The sequence below is a fragment of the Bos indicus genome, chromosome 22 (assembly GCF_029378745.1).
Source record: "Bos indicus isolate NIAB-ARS_2022 breed Sahiwal x Tharparkar chromosome 22, NIAB-ARS_B.indTharparkar_mat_pri_1.0, whole genome shotgun sequence".
Lineage (NCBI taxonomy): Eukaryota > Metazoa > Chordata > Mammalia > Artiodactyla > Bovidae > Bos > Bos indicus.
In genome coordinates this window covers 29,009,131-29,028,623 of record NC_091781.1, presented here as the reverse complement: position 1 = coordinate 29,028,623, position 19,493 = coordinate 29,009,131, and the positions used below count along the sequence as shown (strand labels likewise).

The 19,493-nt window shown below is 42.7% G+C and overlaps 1 long non-coding RNA gene across 1 annotated transcript in view; it reads right to left on the bottom strand.

Annotated features, from left to right (window-relative positions):
- Positions 1-489: 489 nt before the first annotated feature.
- LOC139178596 (uncharacterized) overlaps positions 490-19,493 on the bottom strand; it is a 134,704-nt gene continuing 115,700 nt past the window's right edge. The window contains exon 3 of the long non-coding RNA XR_011562979.1: positions 490-19,493. This exon is cut by the window's right edge and continues 20,090 nt beyond it. This is a non-coding gene — a long non-coding RNA (uncharacterized lncRNA).

The window sequence follows — 19,493 nt, the reverse complement described above, 5'->3', positions numbered from 1 at the left end:
GTCACCTCTTCGCATGAGGTGGCCAAAGTACTGGAGTTTCAGCTTCAGCATCATTCCTTCCAAAGAAATCCCAGGGCTGATCTCCTTCAGAATGGACTGGTTGGATCTCCTTGCAGTCCAAGGGACTCTCAAGAGTCTTCTCCAACACCACAGTTCAAAAGCATCAATTCTTTGGCGCTCAGCTTTCTTCACAGTCCAACTCTCACATCCATACATGACCACAGGAAAAACCATAGCCTTGACTAGACGGACCTTTCTTGGCAAAGTAATGTCTCTGCTTTTGAATATGCTATCTAGGTTGGTCATAACTTTCTTTCCAAGGAGTAAGCGTCTTTTAATTTCATGGCTGCAGTCACCATCTGCAGTGATTTTGGAGCCCCCCAAAATAAAGTCTGACACTGTTTCCACTATTTCCCCATCTATTTCCCATGAAGTGATGGGACCAGATGCCATGATCTTCGTTTTCTGAATGTTGAGCTTTAAGCCAACTTTTTCACTCTCCTCTTTCACTTTCATCAAGAGGCTTTTGAGTTCCTCTTCACTTTCTGCCATAAGGGTGGTGTCATCTGCATATCTGAGCTTATTGATATTTCTCCTGGCAATCTTGATTCCAGCTTGTGTTTCTTCCAGTCCAGCGTTTCTCATGATGTACTCTGCATAGAAGTTAAATAAGCAGGGTGACAATATACAGCCTTGACGTACTCCTTTTCCTATTTGGAACCAGTGTGTTGTTCCATGTCCAGTTCTAACTGTTGCTTCCTGACCTGATTACAAATTTCTCAAGAGGCAGGTCAGGTGGTCTTGTATTCCCATCTCTTTCAGAATTTTTCACAGTTTATTGTGATCCACACAGTCAAAGGCTTTGGCATAGTCAATAAAACAGAAATAGATGTTTTTCCGGAACTCTCTTGCTTTTTCCATGATCCAGCGGATGTTGGCAATTTGATCTCTGGTTCCTCTGCCTTTTCTAAAACCAGCTTGAACATCAGGAAGTTCACGGTTCACATATTGCTGAAGCCTGGCTTGGAGAATTTTGAGCATTTCAAGCAATATATTATGAAGCAGTATCCTTTTCTTTGTGTATTTTATATCTCAATAAAATAACAGCACAGATGATAGCTGCATATAGAGGAAAGTTTAACTAGCTTTGGGTGGTGGGAGAAGACCGGCTCATTCGTGGAAACTTCTGAAGGGGGTCTTTCCTCTCTGCTCAGGGAATGTCCCTCATAGGTATCTGTGGAGGGGTGTTTGGTTCCACATCTTTTAGGAGACACACGGCTCAAGCCTCCTCTTCCTTAGCCTCCTGTCCGGAGCTCCCCATTTTAACCCCAGACCTCTCTCTGGCTCACTGTTCTCTGTGTATTTTAGCCCCTCCTTCCCTCCAGGAAGGAAATCCCTAGGCCCTAAGGAAAGAGGCCCGATTGAAGGCCTACAGTTCTGGATGCCTCTTTTAGTCTTTCTATTCCACTGACTTGGCACCCACCCCAGTCAGAGACTTTTAGGGGAGGGGCTGTGTCTCCCTGATGCCAAAAAGGGCTTCTAACCTTCCTGTCTGTTAGCAACTGCCTGTGACATTTCCTCTTTGGGGCCATCTCCCTTCTGTTTCCTGGGAGATGGGTTACAGGTTAAGAAACTCTCCTGCCATTCAGAAAAGTCAGGTACATTGGGTGGCATTAAAAAGGTATTATACATACTACTTGATTTCTTTCATGCAAAGTTTGATTTCTTTTCATCGTGTGACTTGGATGATTCAAATGAGTGTGGCTAGAATAGAATCACAGTATTTTAGCAATGAAGCGGTTCTTAATTATCATTCCAGATTCTAAGTGGGACAGTTTCTCTTTGTGTGGTCCTAAGCATTGAATACATCGAACACCCCCTTCTGATCCCCACATCACATACATAAATGCCACTCATTAATCAGTAAGATCATCAAAAATACCCCCTGCCCTGCCCCCACTTCAACACAACCATAGTTCTAAATGCAAGAAGGCAGGGTTTTAGCCTAAACTGTTTATTTTAGAGATTCTCTTAGAAGTAAAACCTAAAGCAGAAAAATGACTTATCCAAGCCAGTGGTCAAGCAGGGATTAGACCCTGATCTCCTGATGACCAGTATGAGACTTTTATCACACCCCACTGAATTTCAGTTTAGGTTTAAGGAACTGCCAGGGAACTTCTGTTTCTTACTGAATTTCTGCTTTCCTTTCTTGCAGTGGAAGCTGCCCCATCATTTCCTCTTTTCCTCCCTTGAGAGCTAGCAGATGCTGTGGTTCCAGAGCGTGGTTCCCTCAACCAGAGTAGCAATGGGGACAAGCCTGAGAACTCACCAACAGACACACCCAGAGCGAACCGGCACTGTTTGTCCACACTCTCCACCCTGACCTGTTTATACAGATATGCAAACACACAGCCATTCCTTCATAACCTCTGCTTTCCACCAAAAACTGATAAAGGACAGATAGAGAACACTCAGTTCTAATTGAGCTACAACGAGATGAGGCTGACAGCCTGCTGAGCGAAGTAAGAAGGACATTCAGCAGGGTTGCTGAGATTAGAACAGTTGGACCCTTTCATTAACTCATTCATTCATTCTTCATTCCAGTATTTATTGAACATTTACAATGACTGGGTCCATTCTGCACACCAGGTAACATACTGGCAAGCACAACTTTCCCTACTTTTGTGAATCTTGGCATCTGTGTAATTCCAAAAGCTGGCTCTGCTGCTTACTAGCTGTGTGAGTTTGAGTGAGTTGCTTAATCTCTCTGAATTTCTAACTCTTCATTTATAAGATGAAAAAACGGAAATGGAGTGGTGATGATTAGGTGTCAAAAAGTATGGGAAGGGACTAGCCTAGCTCCTGGCACATCATAAGTGCTTTGGAAGTGGAAGCTATTTTATTACTAAAAATTTAACATTCTGAAGGAGAAATCCTTAAATCTCCATACATATGCAATCTGGACATCAAGTTTTGGCTGAGAATTCTCCATTTTTCCCAAAAATCATGTATAATAAACTTACTTTTTCCAAAGTTGTGTAGTTACATATTGTCAACCAAAATTGTGTATACACTATATACATATTTATAATTCTGTATCCTAAGATGAGGAGAGCAATAGTTTTTATTTGTAGCACACTTTTAAAAGAGTCTTGCATAAGAAATACATGATAATGACATCATGAGTTTTTTAATATTCTATTCTCTTCCCTGGGCCTCCACTCTTGACAGACACGTTACCTTATTTAGCCTCTGCTGCCTGGTCTTGAAACCTCTAAATAGATTGGTTATTTCAGGCTGGCCAAACCCTTGAAATTATTTGCCAGCAGTCTTTTGGAAACATATCCCCTTACTGTGTGTAAGAGAGGCCAAAGGGAAGGACTGTGTGTTTGTTCCCAGTCCTCTTCCTTCTAAGCCTCTGCTTCAACTGTGCAACTCACAGGAGGAATTATAAGCCAAGGAAGGAGCCTGGCTCTGAGGTCATTGCCAAGTATGTGACCCTTGGCAAGTGACAAAGCTTTAAGAGCCTCAGTTTCTCCATTGGTAAAGTAGGCGGCATATATTTAACTGTATCACTATTAGGATAACTGGTTAAGGTAATGATTAAAAGAGTTACTCATAACCGAAAGGTAACAAGAGGAAGACTTCTTATCACAATCAGGGATTCCCCTAAAAAGCAAACTTCCTGGTCTTCACAGTCATATCCAGGGATGTCCCGATGTGAGGATATGACATCTCTGGAGATTTCTATGTGCCCTTTATATGAGGGGAAGGAGTAGAGAGAAGGCTTCTGCTCACGTGTGGGAGGAGCCCAGGACAGAGGGAACATGTGACCAGAACTGGCTACAGCACATCCTCTACAGCTGGCTTGTCTCCATCCGGGGCTGGCAGGGTTCCTTAGAGATCACCACAAACTGACAGGGTTAGGTACGGGTCTAAACAGCTGCTTCTCTCAGAAACGCGATACACTTTAGGTGCATCAGCTGGATGAATTCAACCTGCAGGCCTTCCATGTTGCTTTCTAAGGCCCCAAGACTGCCTGCACACACTTCTGGTCCTAGAGCTCTCTATACTTGGAAAAGACTTTCTTAGCATTTTCCTTTCGAGAGTTTCCTTCTGTGACAGTTTACTCTGTCCCAGGTGTCATCTTAGGAGCTGGGATCCTAGCAATGAACAGACTAGATTGATCCCTGCCTTCTTGAACTTGAACTTTTGGGAGGGGACGGGGGAAACAGCCCATGGTCCATGTGTGATAAATATGAGGTTGTAATAAATTCTGTAAAAGACTTAGAGCAGGAGTCAGAGAGAGTATCAGAGAGGCTGTCTGAGGAGGTGGCAATTGAGCAGGGATGTGCATGATGTGACCCCTGTAGCTCTGTGGCAGGAGTATCCAGACACAAGGAATGGCAGTGCAAAGGCCCGGAGACACCAGCCAGTCATGACTATCATTCTACACATTATGACATTGAGGTTCCAGAAAATGAAGTTACTTGTCCATGACACAGAGAAACCTTAAATGCATATTACTTAGTGAAAGCCGGAGAAGGCAATGGCACCCCACTCCAGTACTCTTGCCAGGAAAACCCCATGGACGGAAGAGCCTGGTAGGCTACAGTCCATGGGGTTGCGAAGAGTTGGACACAACTGAAGTGACTTAGCAGCAGCAGTGAAAGCAGCTGATCTAAAAAGGCTACATACCATAAGATTCCAACTATCTGACATTCTGGAAAAAGCAAATCTATAGAGATAGTAAAAAGATCAGAGGGTGGGGGTAGGGAAATCATAGGTGGAACACAGATTTTTAGGACAGTAAAAATATTCTATATGCTACTATAGTGATGGATACATGTCTTTATTCTTTTCTCCAAAGACTGAACCCTAATGTAAACTATGGATTTTGGGTGATGATGATGTTTGTCACGGTCTGTTATCAACTGTAACAATTATACCACTAGTGGGGTAGGGGGAATGTTAATAGTGGGGTAGACAGTACATGTGTGGGGACAGTGGTTATGTGAGAACTCTGTAAGTTTCTACCCAGTTTTGGTGTGAACTTAAAATTGCTCAAAAAAGTCTATTTTGATAAAACTCCAAAATAAAAGTAAAATAAGATAAAATAACCAAGGCTACATTTCCTAATAATTTTTAAAATGTATCTTTTTTCTGTCATTTTCTCCATGAATCCACTTCTAACCACCCTAACCAGATTATCAAAATATATTTCCTGTTTGTCTAGCAGTTACCATTTTGGTTACATTAAAATTATTGGGGGATTCATCTTATTTCCTTTACTATAATGTTTTGGAAGGTTATGGCAGGAATGACAGTGTACTTCAGTTCTCTTACAGTGCCTTCCCATGCCTTGCCTATTTTGCTGCTGTTTAGTCCCTAAGTCATGTCCAACTCTTTTGCAACCCCATGGACTGTAGCCCACCAGGTTCCTCTGTCCATGAGACTTCCCAGGCAAGAATACTGGAACAGATTGCCATTTCCTTCTCCAGGGGATCTTCCTGATGTAGAGAGTGAACCTGCATCTCCTGTATTGGCAGGGAGATTCTTCGCCACTGAGCCTCCAGGGAAGCTCCTTCAGATGGTGCTTTAAAAAAAAAAAAAAGTTGTGAAATTTAATCATTAAATTCTAAATTTCCTGCGCTGTTCAATAAGGTATTCACTAGCCACATGTGAATTAATTTAAAAATAAATTAAAAAATCAGTTCTTCCATTGCACTGGCCACATCCCAGTGGCCAGTACATTGGAGAGATCAGATATAAGTTATCGTCGAAGAAAGTTCCGTTGGAAAGTGATATTTGGGAACATTCTTGTTGACCTTTTTCATTTAGTCCATGAATTAAAACTGTGTTTGCAATGCTTATATCTTATTTCTACATTAAAAAAAAAAAAACAACAAACGTTTACTTAAAAATTGTTCAAATTGCCAGATGGTGCATTCTACATACCATTTACCACTAGAGAAACCAGACTCTTTAAAGAAATGACTGATTCCAGGTCTAGGGCAAAAGTCATATAAGCCTGGCCATCTAGTCTAGGAGTCAACTTACAGAAGCTTCCACTGGCCAGCAGTGGGATGGTCTGAGCATTTGTAAGAAGAACCACAAAGGACTGCATCACATTGCATCTGTAAAACTTCCTGAGTTCATAACAAAATAAAAACAAACAAAACCCTCAGCCCTTTTGAAAGGTGGTAAGGAAACAATTCATTATTCCGAAAACTGGTAAGTAAAAGGGGAAAAAATCATTTATCCTGTTCTTCCTGTAGGAATTGTTCCTCATGGTAACCATAAACAGCTGAGGATAGAACACTGCCTTCTATAAAAGTATTTCAGCTAATAAACACAGAAGGAATAAAATAATCTGAATATCACATTTTGCAAACACCTACTGAAATAATGGATTGAGCAAATGACTGTCAATGACTGGCGTTGTTACAGAGAGACAGGCATGATGGGCCTCCAACTGCAGGAACATACACTGGTGAAGACAGATCTGACCTGTGTGAGACCAAGCCTTGAGGTCATCAGGAAACCAATGACCTAGCAATCAATTATCAGGAAACATAGGGGAGGAGGAACATGTTAAATGGCACCAGTGAGTTAAAATCAGTAAATCCAGACCTTGTGAAACTTTACTGTGTACATGAGGAAAAAACAGATGAAGTAGATAAAAACTTAGAGACATCTCACACAGCAACCAAATGCAGCAAGCAATCTTGTTTGGATCCTGATGTAAAGAAATCAATTTTAAAGGGGCAGGAGATGGAGAAGGAAATGGCAACCCACTCCAGTATTCTTGCCTGGAAAATCCTATGGACAGGGGAGCCTGGTGGGCTACAGTCCATGGGAAAAAGATAAAAAAATAAAATAAATAAAGGGGCAGGAGGAGAGGAAGTAGAGGAAAACACTGATGATATACTTGGTTAAATTAAGGAATTATTATTGATTTTTAAAGATGAAATGATACAGTGCTGAGATTTACTCAAAATAATCCAGGGGTAAATCAGGAAGTAGGTGAAGGGTACAGGTAAGCCTGGCCAGGAGTTGGTGCTTCCTGTAGTTGGGTAAAAAAGTTGATCTCTCTGATTCAGTCTCTGCCTTTCCCAGCTCCATCCTATGATCTTTTAAAATAAATTCTCCATGTCAGCAGTTTTCTGGTCTAATTTTGACAAGCAGAGGGGCTTAGGCAGGAATGTTCTGAGGGGAAAACCAGTCTTTGAAAATATCCCAGGGCTGTTTCATTAGAAATCTTAGCAGCAAAATTTCCCCAAATGGCAATGGGTCTTACAATGCTTTACTATCTGCTGAGGTTTTCTTTTTTTAAGGGCATTCTAATCCACTAACCAGACTATCATTCAAGTAATATGCAAATTGCATTATTCTAAAAATTTGCAGGTCAGCCTAGAGAGGTTTTGAATGGCAGTGGGGAAGAAGCTCCCTCCCTCCCTTTTCTCTCCCTCCCCACTTTTCTCTCCCTCTCTGACTTCCTCCTTTTGCAAAAGGTAGAGAAACTCCTCTTTCAATGAATGAGTAACTGAAGCTACTCTCTGAGAGAGCTTCTTTTGTTCTACTCCCTCTTGGCCTCCCATGATGAGTCATAACAAGAACTAGAATCTCAAACCTCCAGCTGGAAGGAGGCTTTTCACATTGGTCAAACTCCCGGGGGATAGGCGAATACTGTTTTCTGCTGCTGCTGCTAAGTCACTTCAGTCGTGTCCAACTCTGTGTGATCCCATAGACGGCAGCCCACCAGGCTCCCCCATCCCTGGGATTCTCCAGGCAAGAACACTGGAGTGGGTTGCCATTTGCTTCTGCGATGCATGAAAGTGAAAAGTGAAAGTGAAGTTGCTCAGTCGTGTCCGACTCTTAGCAACCCCATGGACTGCAGCCTACCAGGCTCCATCCATGGGATTTTCCAGGCAAGAGTACTGGAGTGGGGTGCCATTGCCTTCTCCGAACACTGTTTTCTAAGGGGTTAAAATTTCTCCATGGCCTGGGACTAGTTTCTATCTTCACATTTCCTTCTAGGAAGCCTGACTACCTCTTCTGATTCCTACTCAGTAAATTATAATCACATTCCAGACCTACTCCTGATTCCCAATGAATCAGCTGCAGTTTTGGACATTCTGGCCCTCCTTAATTTCAGAGTTGCCGATAGTTTCGTGGTCTTTCTTAAAGATAGGGCGGCAGACTGTATGTTGTTCCCCTCAATCTAAGCAGTGCTCCTTTCAGTATAAAGACTTCCCAGGGGAAGACTATACTTCCCAACTTCCTGTGTAGCTCTGTATGGCTATTAGACTAAGTTCCAGCTGGAAAGGGTAATGTTGATACCCATTCTGGATCTTGTCTTTAGAAGAAAACAGAGGTGTCTTCCTGGTTCCTTTCCCCCTTCTTGCTGGTTGAGGTCAGAAACAGACTCACACATGGAAGGCATGTGGTGAGACTGGAGTCATCCAACCAATCCTGAATTGCCACCTCTGGACTATGACAGGAGAGAGACATAATTGTACCTTGTGTAAGCCACTGAAGCTTGGAATCTCTCTGTTCAGCTGCTTACCCTGTTTCTTAACTAATACAGATGGCTACCCTGTAACCAGAGGGTATAAATTTTACTTCAGGCAACTCTTGTCACAACTTTATTTCCAAAAACCTGGGGTAGCCCCCCCTCGTCACCTTCTTGTCCCAAATGACACCTGTGAATCCACGCAATGTGGTCACTTTGATGATGTGCCTATTCATGGCTATAAACTCAAGAATCATTTTGTCAGGCAGAAATTTCTCAGTTGAGCACCCTATGCCAATATTTTCCCTTAAAAGTCAAATGACAAGGAGGATCTGGAAACACCTGAGAGCACTGGGATATATTCCTATTTTTCCAAATCCTTAGCGTTTGCATCTTGATTCTTGCTTGGAAAGAGCATTTTCCACCAAGAGCCAATAGCTCTGCCAACACCAGCAGACGTACTCCATTACAACTAATAATGGGACTCAAGCACTTCAGAAGCTTTTACTAATTGAGCCGCTAAATATCTCTATGAAGTAGGTAACCATTATCGTCCCCAATTACTGTCAAGAAGCTGAGTTGCAGAGACATTAAGTGGCTTGCCTGGATCATGCAGTGGCATCGCAAGCAGATTAAGTTCCCGGGTGGAGCCTGAATTTCAACCCCAATCAAGGGAACTAGAATTGGCCTGGAAGTTGGGAGACCTGTATTCTACCATTAACCACTGAATAGAAGTCATTTCCTGTTTCTGTGCGTGCATGTGTGTGAGTGTTGGGGGTGGGGTCTGAATAATCTATCCACCCTCTGTGGTTTTTCCCACTGAAGGCTGAAGAGGAGTTTCCCTGGAAACAACAGACATCCCACTGCTGATTCTCCCAGAAAGTCGTTAATCCTAAGACCCAGAAATAAAGACTTAAGAGAAAATAACCTCTTTATAGGACCAAGACTCAGAGGTGAAGATAGGATAAAGTATGGTCTCCAGGGTGTTCACTGGCGCTGGGAGATGGGCCTAGGACACAGCAGGAGGGAGGGGTAGGAATTCAGGGCTCCTTTCCAGGCCAAACTGCAGACATGGAAGAAGGTGACAACTGGAAGACAGCCCAGTCTGACGGTGACTGCCTCATGTCAAGTTTATGGAGTGACAGGGCGAGGCCAGCAGTCCTGAGAGGAAAAACATGGGGGACTTGTGCCCAAGGAGGAGCAAAGCAGCACCCTGGGAAGTATTCTCAATCAACAGGGAAACCGAGGAGAACAGATGCCCTGCCAAGAGTCCATTGTGAGCTAAGCCATCATAATTTGGGAACAAACTGAAGCCACAGGCTGTGTGACCTAGGACAAACAGGTATCTGGGAAAGGAGCCTGTCCATGTGGCTTCCCTCTCGAACTCCACTTTTTTCTTTTCCTTTTTGTCTGTACCATGTGGCATGCAAGATCTTATTTCCCAGACCAGGTATCAAACCTGGGACCCTGTAGTAGAAACTCAAGTCCTAACCACTGGATGGCCAAGGAAGTCCCCTCAGATTCTTTCTCATTGAGATGCAAGAGCCACAGTCCAGGGCTGCTGGGAATCCAGCCCCAAGGTCCCTGGGCAAGAGTGAGTTAAGTTTCACTCCCCTACAATCCATCCACACTGGCCCTGGCATTTTCGCCACTGGCCCCAGGTTGTAGGTGACTGGCTAAGGTTGAGTTTAGGGCAGACGGCCTTTAGTGATAAGAGTTTGGTTAATTATCACACAGAGAAAATGGAGGGTCCTGTGGTCTGTCTGTTTCCCATACCTGTTTCAAATGAATTAAATTTTGGCTAACTCATTGCAAGGTACACTTCACTGCATTTTGACAAATATCACCACCATGCCAATCAAGATCTAAGACATTCCCAATTGCATGGAAAGTTCCCTCAAGCCCTTTCCAGTCAATCCCCCCACCTTCCAACAAGCAAGCAATATTCTGATTTTTTATCATCTTTGTTTAGACTTGTCTGTTGTAAAACTTGTTATAAATAGAACCATACTGTATGTACTCTCTCTAGATCTGTTTTTAATATGCAAATGATGTTTTCAATTACTTGCCATGAGTAAACATGTCACACCGAGAAGATCCAGTGCATTGATCCTGTGGCTGTGCATCACCCTCAGCACACCTGAATGCCCTGATATGAGTTTACATAGCAGAAATATGTGAACCTCAGTTGTTTGCTTAGCAGCGGCCAGGTGAATCTCTCCTTCCCCTACTCTGAAGTCCTGAAACCTCAGGCCTTACCGCCCTCCAACTCTTCTCCACCAGCCCCAGCACCGAGTAATGACTGTACCCTGAGGGTCCTGGCATCCTGAGAGGTTCTATTTTTGGCTAGAATAACAATTCCCAATGCAGAAATAGAGCTGTTACAGCTTAATAGCTAATAATAATATTAGCTACCATTTACTGAAGGCTCTCCAAGACCCGCTTATGTTTGCATACAATATCTCATGTAATTTTCACAGCTCTCACCCTACTTCCACCCCAGGTATTATCTCTATTTTACAAATGAGGAAGCTAAGGCTCAGAGAGGTTAGAATGGCGCTTCCAATATGTTAATGGGCAAATGATTCATCTGGAGTTCTTATTAAAATGCAGATCCTTATTCAGTACGTCCAGGGCTGGCCTGAGCATCTGTACCTTGTAAAAATTCCCAATTGATGGTAATGGTGCTGGTTCATGGATTACATCTGAAGTAGCGAGATGTACTGGCTAAAGTCAACTACCAGCAAAGGGAAAACCTAAGAAATTAACTCTGAACATCTGCCTCCAAAGCTGGTGCTTTTAACAGTTTTGTTTATGTAGCGGGGAAAAGAAGAGAAAAACAGGCTGAATTCCTGTTTTAGGAGGCGAGTGCTTTTGTTTAGCAAAACACCTTGATGACTATATATAAAATAGATAACTCATAAGGACTTATTGTATAACACAGAGAATTCTATTCAATACTCTGTAATGACCTATATGCAAAAAGAATCCAAAAAAGAATAGATTTATGTATATGTACAACTGATTCAACAAACTACAATGTATTCCTTAGTTTCATCTTTTCCACCTTTATCTTTCCCAAGGAAGAGTTCAGTTCAGTTCAGTTGCTCAGTCATGTCCGACTCTTTGCGACCCCATGAATCGCAGCACGCCAGGCCTCCCTGTCCATCACCAACTCCTGGAGTTCACCCAGACTCACGTCCATCGAGTCAGTGATGCCATCCAGCCATCTCATCCTCTGTCATCCCCTTCTCCTCCTGCCCCCAATCCCTCCCAACATCAGAGTCTTTTCCAATGAGTCAACTCTTCGCATGAGGTGGCCAAAGTACTGGAGTTTCAGCTTTAGCATCATTCCTTCCAAAGAAATCCCAGGGCTGATCTCCTTCAGAATGGACTGGTTGGATCTCCTTGCAGTCCAAGGGACTCTCAAGAGTCTTCTCCAACACCACAGTTCAAAAGCATCAATTCTTCAGCGCTCAGTCTTCTTCACAATCCAACTCTCACATCCATACATGACAGGGTAGTCTTGGCCTAAAACCATCTCCTCAACACCATCCAACACTATAGGTTACCTGTGCCTGGCACATGCTTGCTGGCATAGTTTCCCTTCTACCTTTACTTCTTCCCATATTTAGAACACAGCTCAAGGCCCTACCATATCTTTGACAGTTTCTTCTCTAATTTGTAAGATGAGGCTCAAACTCAATGGCATTGCTCTATGACATACTCCACACATACGGCCTCAGGGCACAAAGCAGCTATCTGTCAAGAATTTTATGGAAGCTAGAGGGTTGGGGGTGCTTCCCAGGTGGCATTAGTGGTAAAGAACCCACTCCTGCCAATGCAGGAGACTCAGATGCAGTTTCAATTCCAGGGTTGGGAAGGTCCCCTGGGGGAGGAGATGTTAACCTGCTTCAGTATACTTGCCTGAAAAGTTGCATGTACAAGACGAGCCTGGTGGTCTATAGTCCATGGGGTCACAAAGAGTTGGACACAACTAAGCAGACATACACACATGTAGAGCCTCCTGGATAATTCCTTGGCTCCTTGATAGCACTGCTTCCTTGAACCTCAGGGCTTCTGAAGCTATAGGAAAACACCAAGATCCAAATTCCAAATAATACCTGCCTTTCTGTTATCACTTAGCTTAGAACAAAGACTCAATGGATATGAGTTTGAGCAAACTCTGAGAGATAGTGAAGGACAGGGAAGCCTGGTGTGTTGCAGTCCATGAGGTTACAAAGAGTCGGACATGACTTAGTGACTGAACAACAAGAACAAAGACAAAGGCATGGTGGTTCCTTTTTGATAAATGCCTCAAGGTGATGTCTTCTGTCTACCCTGAATGAATTAATCATGTATAGCCACATGAAGCATATTAAGGTACAAGCATATTAACTCCTAAGTCATTTATGATGGAAAAGAGTTAGAAACCATCTAAATATCAATATGACATTGGTTAAACAATTAATGGTATATACATATAGCCATTATGCAGCTCTTATGCAGGAATTACTATGCAAGCAAGAAAAATAGTAGAGAAAAATATTGAACGATGGGAGAAAATAAGATATATTGCTAAGGGGTAACATCAAGCTGGTTTTAGAAAAGGCAGAGGAACCAGGGATCAAATTGCCAACATCCACTAGATCATCAAAAAAGCAAGAGAGTTCCAGAAAAACATCTATTTCTGCTTTATTGACTATGCCAAAGCCTTTGACTGTGTGGATCACAATAAACTGTGGAAAATTCTGAAAGAGATGGGAATACCAGACCACCTGATCTGCCTCTTGAGAAACCTATATGCAGGTCAGGAAGCAACAGTTAGAACTGGACACGGAACAACAGACTGGTTCCAAATAGGAAAAGGAGTACGTCAAGGCTGTATATTGTCACCCTGCTTATTCAACTTCTATGCAGAGTACATCATGAGAAACACTGGGCTGGAAGAAGCACAAGCTGGAATCAAGATTGCCAGGAGAAATATCAATAACCTCAGACATGCAGATGACACCACCCTAATGGCAGAAAGTGAAGAGGAACTAAAGAGCCTCTTGATGAAAGTGAAAGAGGAGAGTGAAAAAGTTGGCTTAAAGCTCAACATTCAGAAAACGAAGATCATGGCATCTGGTCCCATCACTTCATGGCAATTAGATGGGGAAACAGTGGAAAATAGTGTCAGACTTTATTTTGGGGGTCTCCAAAATCACTGCAAATGGTGACTGCAGCCATGAAATTAAAAGACGCTTACTCCTTGGAAGGAAAGTTATGACCAACCTAGACAGCATATTCAAAAGCAGAAATATTACTTTGCCAACAAAGGTCCGCTTAGTCAAGGCTACAGTTTTTCCAGTGGTCATGATTAGATGTGAGAGTTGGACTGTGAAGAAAGCTGAGCGCCAAAGAACTGATGCTTTTGAACTGTGGTGTTGGAGAAGACTCTTGAGAGTCCCTTGGACTGCAAGGAGATCCAACCAGTCCATCCTAAAGGAGACCAGTCCTGGGTGTTCATTGGAAGGACTGGTGCTGAGGCTGAAACTCCAATACTTTGGCCACCTCATGCCAAGAGTTGACTCATTGGAAAAGACCCTGATACTAGGAGGGATTGGGGGCAGGAGGAAAGGGGGACAACAGAGCATGAGATGGCTGGATGGCATCATCAACTCAATGCACATGAGTTTGGGTGAACTCTGGGAGTTGATGATGGACAGGGAGGCCTGGCATGCTGCGATTCATAGGGTCACAGAGTCGGACACAACTGAGCGACTGAACTGAACTGAACTGAACATAGTAAAATCCTATTTTTAATTAAAAAAAATTTGTACACACACTGCTATAGTCTGAACTGTCTCTCCAAAATTTATGTTGAAGGCCTAACCCCTAATATTTACTAAATTGGACGACAGGGCCTGCAAGGAGGTAATTAAGGTTAACTGAGTTCATAGGACTGGGACTCTGACACAACAGGATTAATTCCTCCTGAAAAGAGCAACCAGAGAATTCATTTTCTCTCCACCAGGCGACCACACAGTGAGATGGTAGCTGTCTGTCTACAAGCCCAGTACAGGGCTCTTATTAGAACCCAACTATCCTGATCTCAGAATCCTAGCCTCCAAAACTATGAGAAAATACACTTCTGTTCTTAAAGCCACTGAGTATATGGCATTTTGTTTCAACAGCCTGAGAAGACTAATATGCACATATACATAGATGACATAAGACAATGTTAACAGAGATTATCTCTGTGAAGAGGATTACTGATGACTTTAGTTTTTTCTTTAAATGTTTTCTAGACTTTGTTACAATGAACCAGATCTATTTTTATTAATGCATAAAACCAACGTTATCTTTATATGAAAAGACCCTGATGCTGGGAAATACTGAAGGCAGGAGAAGGGGACGAAAGAGGATGAGATGGTTGGATGGCATCACTGACTCAATGGACATGAGTTTGAGTAAACTCTGGGAGGTGGTGATGGACAGGGAGGCCTGGCATGCTGCAGTCCATGGGGTCTCAAAGAGTCGGACATGACTAAGTGACTGAATTGAACAGAAGTGAAGGAATGGACTTCCCTGGTGGCTCAGATGGTAAAGAATCTGCCTGCAATGCAGGAGACCTACCTGGGTTCAATCCTTGGATTGGGAAGATCCCCTGAAGAAGGAAATGGCTACCCACTCCAGTATTCTGGCCTGGAGAATTCCATAAACAGAGGAGCCTGGCACCAGCACCAGACATGCAGTGGTTTCTAAGTTACAGTTTGTTGAGAGAATTCTAAAATATGAGGTCTCTCTCCAGACAGTCCATGGAGTCGCAAAGAGTCGGACACGACTGAGCGACTTTCACTTTCACCGAAGAAATTAATGGTTTTATATTCCTTTTGCTAACCTGTACTTCCTAAAATTCTACAAGTATATATTAATTTCATTTTTATAGTTTTATAGTTTCATTTTATATTTTGACAATTTCAAAGAGATTGTCCCCCTCCATGCGAAATCAACCATATGAATGCATGAAGTTTTGTGTGTGTGTGTGTGTGTGGGTGCACATATGTGTGAGTGTGTGAGAGAGAGAAGGAGAGAGACCTCATATTTTAGAATTCTCTCAACAAACTGTAACTGAGAAACCACTGAGGTCTGGTGCTGGGCTAAATTTTTTTCTTTAGTGCAGTAATAGTTTTCTATTTGTATAACAATCTTGTGACAAATTTTTCAGCTTAAAACAACGTACACTTGGCTCCCAGTTTCCATGTGTCGGGAGTCCTGACCTGACTTAGCTGGGTCCTATGTCTGGGTCTTGCCAGGGTGCAAACAATATGTTAGCCAGGGCTGAGGTTTCATTAGAGGTTTGACTGGGGAAGGATCTGCTTTCGTGCTTCTTCAGGTTGTTGGCAGAAATCAGTTTCTTGTCATTTATCAATAGAAGTAAAGGTTTCAGTTTCTTGCTAACTGTTGGCCAGAGGCCACCCTCAGCTCCTAGAGGACTACATGAGGTATCATGGGGTGTCATTCCCACACAGGGTTCCCCAACCTGGATTCTTGTTTCCTCCAAGCAAGTAAGGGATGCAGAGATTGTAGCAACATCTATGTACTGTAATCATGTACATTCTGTCACCGGGCTGTGTTCTATTGGTTAGAAGCAAGTCACAAGTTCTGCCCACATTCAAGAGAGAGCATCACACAGGACACAACCAGAGGTGAATTGCAGGGCCACCTTAAGCATTGGTCACAAACACTGTATTTAATTTTATTTATCATATGTGACACATTTTAAAAAATGAAATAATGGAAGATTTTTTTTCCTATTCTCTCCTAGAGACTTATTTTCACAGGGCTTTAATTCTTTTTTTTTTTTTTTAATGTTTTGAGACTTTTACTCATATTATATTTATTTTACAATATAAAATTTTTAATGATGTATAAATACACCTACAGAGAAGAGAACAAATCATAAATGCATATACTGTTAGATGACTTTTCATATCCACCTTACCAGGACTCAGATCAGCACATTCCCAGGAAGCCCCCTCCTGCTTCCTGGCAGTCATTGTGCACCCCACCCACTAAAGGTGCCCACTCTACTGGCAGAGCTGCACTTGTCTTCTCCTCTAACTTTTTCATGCCTGCCGGCCTCACTTATGAAATCATCCCCCAACAGGGATTTTTAGGCTTAGGAACAAGACCTGCTCAGCCAACCAGGACTGACAGGAACCTCTGCTGCTGCGGCTGCGGCTGCTGCTGCTAAGTCGCTTCAGTCGTGTCCGCTACAGACCTGGTACTGATAGAAATGATGCTCTGGCTCAAACAGGATTGAGCTGCTGGAATTTGCAGCTTGATGGCATCCTCTCCACAAGATAATTGGAAGAAAAAACCCGTGTTCAAGGGACTCGAAGGCTAAGAAAGGAAAAGCTGCTGCCTGGTGCTCCTTTGCTCCCTGAAATAAGTCTCTGCTTCTGGACTCAAGTGAATCACTCCCCAGGGATGTAAAGAAAACCTGCAGATGCGATTGGGAAACTCAGAATTCTCTAAAGCAGCACTCTCCAATAGAAATATAATGCAAGCACATTATGCAATTTAAATTTTTCTGGGACTTCCCTGGTGGTACAGTGGGTAAGAATCCTCCTGCCAACGCAGGGGACGTCGGTTCGATCCCTGATCTGGGAAGATTTCACATGCCTCGGAGTAACTAAGCCCATAAGCCACAACGATTGAGCCCACATGCTGCAGCTACTGAAGTCTGTGTGCCCAGAGTCCATGCTCGGTAACAAAGAGAAGCCACTGCAACGAGAAGCCTGTGCACCACAATGAAGAGCAGTCCGTGCTTGTGCAGCTAGGGAAGGCCCATGAGCAGCAGTGAAGACCCAGTGTAACCAAAAATACAGAAATATTAAAAATTTCTGGTAGCTGCATGAAACAAAGAGTAAATAAGATTTAACCATTTTAATAATTAAATATTAATTAATAATTTAATTTCAATATTTTAATTAAACACAACATGAATGATATCATTATAACCTATAATCAGTATGAAATTATGAATGGGATGTTGATATTGAAAAGCAATGAAATATTTTACCTTTTTTTTTTGCACTAAATCTCTAAAATCCAGTGCTTTAAGTCTAGTATTTTACACGTCAGTTCAGAGTAGTCACATTTCAACATCTCAGAAGCATATGTGGTTAATGGCTACCATGTAGGAAAATGAAGTTTTAAAGAATCAAGAAGAGATGCCAGGACATAAGCAAAAAAAAAAAAAAATCCAATTTAAAAAATTCTCCAAGAGTGGGTTGTAATGATATGCAAGAAGCAAACATGCATTCATTTATTAAATAATTTTTGCATGCAGAGGACAGAAAGAAGAACTCTGCCCTCAAGGACCTCATCATCTAGCAAGAGAGCAAGACCTGAATGAATTATTATAACATCAGGTGGCAGATGTAGTGCCAGAGACAATCACAAGGGAACAGAGAGATGCACCATCCTCTGGAGAAGAAGGCTGGAGAACAGGGCCCTAATATCACCATCCATTACAACTGGTTAAGGTCTCTGATGTTCTCATCATTCATGAAATTCTCATCGTCTCAGGAGTTCTGCATCATGAAAATAACCTGGTTAAAATGCAAATTCCTATTCAGGCAGGGAGAACACATAAATGCATGCATGCCCATTTACATGCATTACTTTTTGAAACCAGATTTATTTGTGTTATTTGGCAGAAAACAAAGCTGGGGGTATGAGACAAAAGACGAAAGACTTAAATATGGAGCTTCTAGAAGGCTTCTAAGATAAAATAGGCAAAGGAGAAAGGGAGCAGTGAGAGATTAAGGTGTCAGGAAGAAAGGCAGGAAACTGCCCAACTCTGAGCTTTGGGAAACTATTCCAGACTAATGTCTTTTGTTATCCTAATGTGTGATCACCCAGAGGTCCTCAAAATGTGACCCTCAGACCTCCTGCAACAGATTCACCGGCATATACTACTAAAAATGCACAGTCCTGGCCCCATCCTAGACCACCTCTGGCAGAAAGTATTACTGTTCCTTCTCTCCTCTAAGATGATTATTTGCTCCTTCTTTCCTCTAAGATAATTATTCATCTTTGATATGAGTGGTGTGTCCCCTAATGGGGCTATTTCTTCTGTGTCCTTAAGTGAAGAAAGTATGGCAGACTGACTGATACAATAAAAAATATTACTGTTTCACATTATGGTCAACATGTAATGTGAGTGAGAAATAACTTTTTCTTGTTATAAGCCATTGAGATATGGGGAGTTATTTGTTACTGCACCATAACCAAGCCAAAGCTGCCTAATACACCTACCGAATAAAAATTTCCAGAGGAGACAGTGGATCCTAGCAATCTGCATTTTAACATGCTCCCTGTGAGACCCTCATTCTCATGAATAACATCTGAGCAAAGAATCCTCTTTGGGAAGTGAGGCTTTTATCAGCTTGAGAGATGAATGCTGCCCACAAAATAGACATTTAGAGTTTTAGGTTTCAGTAGTACTCTTGCCTGGAAAACCCCATGGACGGAGGAGCCTGGTGGGCTGCAGTCCATGGGGTCATGAAGAGTTGGACACGACTGAGCGACTTCACTTTCACTTTTCACATTCATGCATTGGAGAAGGAAATGGCAACCCACTCCAGTGCTCTTGCCTGGAGAATCCCAGGGACGGGGAAGCCTGGTGGGCTGCCGTCAATGGGGTCACACAGAGTCAGATACGACTGAAGTGACTTAGCAGAGAGCAGAGAGAGTACAGCATACATATGAATCTTAATTCCTCAGTCTGTCACAGTCCTAGAAATTAAGGAAAACTAAAGCAAGTTAGCTCAGGTAGATGGGCTTCCCTGATAGCTCAGTTGGTAAAGAATCCGCCTGCAATGCAGGAAACCCGTTTAATTCCTGGGGCAGGAAAATCTGCTGGAGAAGGAATAAGCTACTCACTCCAGTTTTCTTGGGCTTCCCTTGTGGCTCAGCTGGT